This window comes from Halichoerus grypus, chromosome 10 (genome assembly GCF_964656455.1).
Source record: "Halichoerus grypus chromosome 10, mHalGry1.hap1.1, whole genome shotgun sequence".
Taxonomy (NCBI): Eukaryota; Metazoa; Chordata; class Mammalia; order Carnivora; family Phocidae; genus Halichoerus; species Halichoerus grypus.
In genome coordinates this window covers 44,303,017-44,308,611 of record NC_135721.1, presented here as the reverse complement: position 1 = coordinate 44,308,611, position 5,595 = coordinate 44,303,017, and positions in this window count along the sequence as shown.

Below are 5,595 nucleotides of genomic sequence, written 5' to 3'. Positions count from 1 at the left end.
CATATTTGATTATATTCTTTTTTTTATCTTTTTCTTTTTTCCCCCATTTTCAGGTCTCTTCTGATTTGTTTAGTGTATATTTTTCTGGGGTTGTTGTTAACCTGTTAGCATTTTGTTCTCTCATTCATCTATTCTGCTCTGGATAAAATGACAAGACGGAAAAAATCACCTCAAAAAAAAAGAACAAGAGGCAGTACCAACTGCCAGGGACCTAATCAGTATGGACATTAGTAAGATGTCAGAACTACAGTTCAGAATGACGATTTTAAAGATACTAGCTGGGCTTGAAAAAAGCATGGAAGATATTAGAGAAACCCTTTCTGGAGAAATAAAAGAACTAAAATCTAACCAAGTCGAAATCAAAAAGGCTATTAATGAGGTACAATCAAAAATGGAGGCTCTAACTGCTAGGATAAATGAGGCAGAAGAAAGAATTAGTGATATAGAAGACCAAATGGTGGAAAATAAAGAAGCTGAGAAAAAGAGATAAACAGCTACTGGATCACAAGGGCAGAATTTGAGAGATAAGTGATACCATAAGATGAAACAATATTAGAATAATTGGGATCCCAGAAGAAGAAGAAAGAGAGAGAGGGGCAGAAGGTATATTGGAGCAAATTATAGCATAGAATTTCCCTAATCTGGGGAAGGAAACAGGCATCAAAATCCAGGAGGCACAGAGAACCCCCTTCAAAATCAATAAAAAGAGGTCAACACCCTGACATCTAATAGTAAAACTTACAAGTCTCAGAGACAAAGAGAAAATCCTGAAAGCAGCTCGGGACAAGAGATCTGTAACCTACCGTGGTAGAAACATTAGACTGGCAACAGACCTATCTGTCTATCTGTCTATCAGTGCAATCAATCAGAGACCTGGCAGGCCAGAAAGGACTGGCAGGATATATTCAGAGCACTAAATGAGAAAAATATGCAGCCAAGAATCCAGCTAGGCTGTCAGTGAAAATAGAAGGAGAGATAAAAAGCTTCCAGGACAAACAAAAACTAAAGGAATTTGCAAACACGAAACCAGCCCTATAAGAAATATTGAAAGGGGTCCTCTAAGCAAAGAGAGAGCCTAAAAGCAACATAGACCAGAAAGGAACACAGACAATATACAGTAACAGTCACCTTACAGGCAATACAATGGCACTAAATTCATATCTGTCAGTAGTTACCCTGAATATAAATGGGCTAAATGCCCCAATCAAGAGACACAGGGTATCAGATTGGATAGAAAAACAAGACCCATCGATATGCTGTCTGCAAGAGACTCATTTTAGACCCAGAGACACCCCCAGATTGAAAGTGAGGGGGTGGAAAACCATTTACCATGCTAATGGACACCAAAAGAAAGATGGGGTGACAATCCTTATAAAGATATTAATATACCCAAAATTAATCTTTAGGGAAAAAAATTAAAGTTCAGTATTACATTTTCTTAAATCTTGCTCTGTATTTTTAAAGTCCATTTGGAAGAATAAACCCATTATCCAGAATAAGTAAACAAAATTTGTCAAGAAGAATAATTCGGCTTTGTTCCATAAGACAATAAAATAATTTATAAATTAACAATAATGAAAACATTAGTATTGATGTAGAAGTAGACTGACATACAAAAGAGAGTAAAAAGTATAAAAATGGAGCCAAAGCAGTCTCAGCAGTCTATAATTTAGTTAATAATATTGTGCCAATGTTAATTTCTTAATTTTGTCAAGTATACTAATGGTTATATAAGATGACAACACTAAGGAAAACTTGACAAAGGATATAATGAGAACTCTCTGCACCACCTTTACATTTTTTCTATAAATCTAAAATTATTCCAGATATTTCTTTTAAGACCTTGTTGATAAAATTATATTTCAAGTCTGTTACATCCCTAACTAATAACTTTCTATAGACTAGTGAGATATTTATTGATGAAAATGAAACCACAGAAGTTCGGAGGAAGTATGGACTAATGTAATAAAGAGAACCATAAATACCTTTATACAACCCTTCAAATACATCCAATCTTTTTAGAAAATACTATAAGGAAAATGTAAAATATAAACTTAGAAACATGTTTTCAATATATATGGGAATAATTAATGATAATATTACATACAAATAATTCTAATTTAATAGGGAAAAGATGAACTCCAGATGGAAAAAGAAGACCAGATATAAACAGTAAATTCTCTAGGGGAAATATGTAATTAGCCAACTTTATACCCAAGAGTATAACAATTCCTAATATATTAGGGGAGTGCAAATACAGTAGTTAAGAATAACTTTTAACTATAGTATTAGATTAAAAAGTATCATTTTCTTAGCTGATCATGAATGGACTGGCAGTTGATGCTCTTACCTCGGGCTCCTCTCCCTTTCTTTTCACCCTATGGTTGCCATCTGAAATGTCCACCTTCAAACAGCCCCAGACTCTTCTCTCTGGCTCTCCAAGACCAGATCAAAACAAATTCTCTAAGGCCAGAGCAATGCTTAACTGTTGCCACACAAAATATGAGGCCAGTGAAAGAAAATCTCTTCATCCTTTAAATCAGAGAAAACACTTAGTTGTAGCTCTGCTCCCATTTATCAGCTGTCAAGAATTTCTATTCAGATACTCTGTTTCATACTGAAAAGATTTCAAGTTGATTCAGAGAGCTTGAAATTAAAAAAAATCTCACGTTAACATATAAACTCCATTCTTTTATAACCCATCTTATGACCTAATGCCTCTTTTTGGGTTTTACATACAGTAAGAGGGAACTAACTTGGATGTTCACAAAGGTGTCTGGTACAATGAAATAAATATGGCAAACATGACCCGGTACTAATAATTGATTCAATGTTCTCATTTTTAGAAAAGCAGAGCTAAAATCACACTCCCTCATTTAGCTGGCATTCAACTTAAAATGAACTGTAAAATAAGCTATGTTCCTTTCCATGAAAGCCTATTGATCAGGGGAGAAATTTAATATGTAAGGAGATGTGGGGGAAGAGCTGGGAAGAGACGGAGATGTCATTGCAACAATTATGCAAATGTATTTCTGTAAAATAATACTGTTAAGGTCATTTTGTTAAGACCCTGAATATTGTTAATTCTAAATACATATTACATTTTAATCAAACTACTGACTTCCCACTCTTCCCTGAGAAATTTACATTCTGACTACATTTTGAGGGCAGTTAGGATCCAGCTAAGCTCTCAAATATAATAAGTATCAGGAAATTGTCCTGAATTATTCATGTTAATTATGCTGAACTAAACATTGTGGATAGGAAAATATATTCCCCACTGAAATATGTTTGCCTTAGAGAGATTTCTAAATTGATCATAGCCTCCTTTTCTTATGATTAGACCTAAGGGGGCCCCTAGGATGGTCAGAAACTCATGTAATGGATTTGATTCTAACCAGCATCATGCTTTTTCAGCACAATCAGCATCATCTGAATCAATTCTACATGTTTCCTTCAGTTTCATAAATAATCATAACTAAGCCCTAGTCCAAACCAATTATCAATCATTATAGCACACATCTATTTGGATTATGTAGGGAAAAAATTGTTCTTTGGTCACATTCTATTTTTATACCTACTTTCTATCCAGTATAATAAGCTGCATAGCACATAAACTGCATATTATTCATTTTTTTATTTGTTTATTCACAAGTTCATTTATTAATTCATTGAAGAAGCAATTATTGAGCAACAACTGTGTGTCAAGTACTGTGTTGGGCATTTTCTCCTTGCTTCTGATGACCTTCAGTGGTTTGCTTTTTACTGTTTGTCTAAAGGATTCCAGGGACTGAGAATGTGCTAGTCATCATCTTTATTGAATGACACAGTATCATTATTTATTAGTTTTTCTCATTCATCCTGAACCTGCAGTCCTATTTCTAACCTCACCATTTTTCTTATACAGACACATTCTCTCTGTTTATACACATGTATTTTTAATCCATGGAGATGCTGTATTTAGTACTATTTTAGGTATACATATGCTTTAGTGTAGTAATTGTTGTTGTGCTTTATGTCTCATTCTGTTTCCTGTTTTTCACTCTACATAATATTTAATGTGGATTTATTTAGTTGCTTCTTACAGCTCTGTGATACTCAAGGACAGGCATATTCCAGTTTTATTTTTATTAAGGTATGATTAAAAAAGCTGCACATATTTAATGCTCCCATATTCATTGTAGCATAATTTACAATAGCAAAAACATGGAAACAACCTAGGTGTCCATCAACAGATGAATGAATAAAGATGTGACATGCACACACACACACACACACACACACACACACACACACACACACACACACGGTGGAATATTATTCAGCCTTAAAAAGGAAGGAATCCATGCTACAGCGTGGATGAACTTGGAGGACATTATGCTAAGTGAGAAAAGCCAGACACAGAAGAACAAATACTATATGATTCCACTTATATCATAAATCTAAACTAGTCAAAATACACATTCCGTTTTTCATGTGATGGACACTGAGGTTGACTTCAACTCTACTTATAACAAGTCCGAGACAGATACCTGGTGAATGCTTCTGTGTGTCAATGTTATAGTCTCTTTGGGCTACACATATAGGGAGGAATTGAAAATACTGTAGTTTGTAGTCTAGGAAGGAAGTTTCTTTTACAAACTGACCACACTTGTTAACAATCCCACCAGCATTTTAAGAGTATTTCTGTTTCTCTACTATTGCCCCATCATATTTTCCCCCCATATAAAATTGAAGTTGTATCTCAGGGTTAGTTTAATTTGTATTTCTCCAATAACCAATAAAGTAGACATCTCTTTGATTTTAGACCTTCTGGTAATTCCTTTATGACAAATTATTTGCTCTGTATTTGCAATTTTAATTTAGATCTTTTGTATTTTTATTGTTTGTTTCCCCAAGATTGTTGGTTGTTTGTAGGCAATGCAAATTACCTATTCAAATCTGTCATGCAGCTTGTTTTATTCTTTTCAGAGAATTAGGGAGTAGGAGGGAATGTCTGGGCAGTGTGGAATTTGAGAGGGGACATGGGATCTGTTTCTTAAAACAGAGTTTGAACCAGTCCTCCTGTTTTTAACCTCATTTTTATCACCGCTTCCAAAGATAACTGGTCTTTCCAGTTTATCACACTTTGGGGGTTAATCCCATTGTAGATATATATTGCTTAATAGATTTCCCTACTTCAAGCATGAGATTCAGTTTTCTCAGGTCTACTAAGTCATTGCCACAATGCATCTGTTTTCTAGCTTCTGACATTTTGTTGTTGGATTGTCTTTAGTCGCCTTTTTTAGTCCTTTGAGAATATATAACTTTAAAAAAATCCCTTGTCATTTAGCGGGTGTCAGAAAGGAGAAGTGTTAAACATACTTGTGCAGTCTTCCATCTTTAACTAGAATTTCAGTTCCCTTTCAACCATTTTTAAAAATCTGTGTCTCCTAAACTCTCTTTCTAGTTTATTATCTGTCAATAGGTTTGCTCTTATCTTTATATCCTGCAGAAACAAGTGCCATATCAAAATCTCTCCTTTAAAAATGTATAGAATCACATATTAATCTTTGCCCCACCAAATGCTGACTTTTCACTATGTAGTTGAGACTT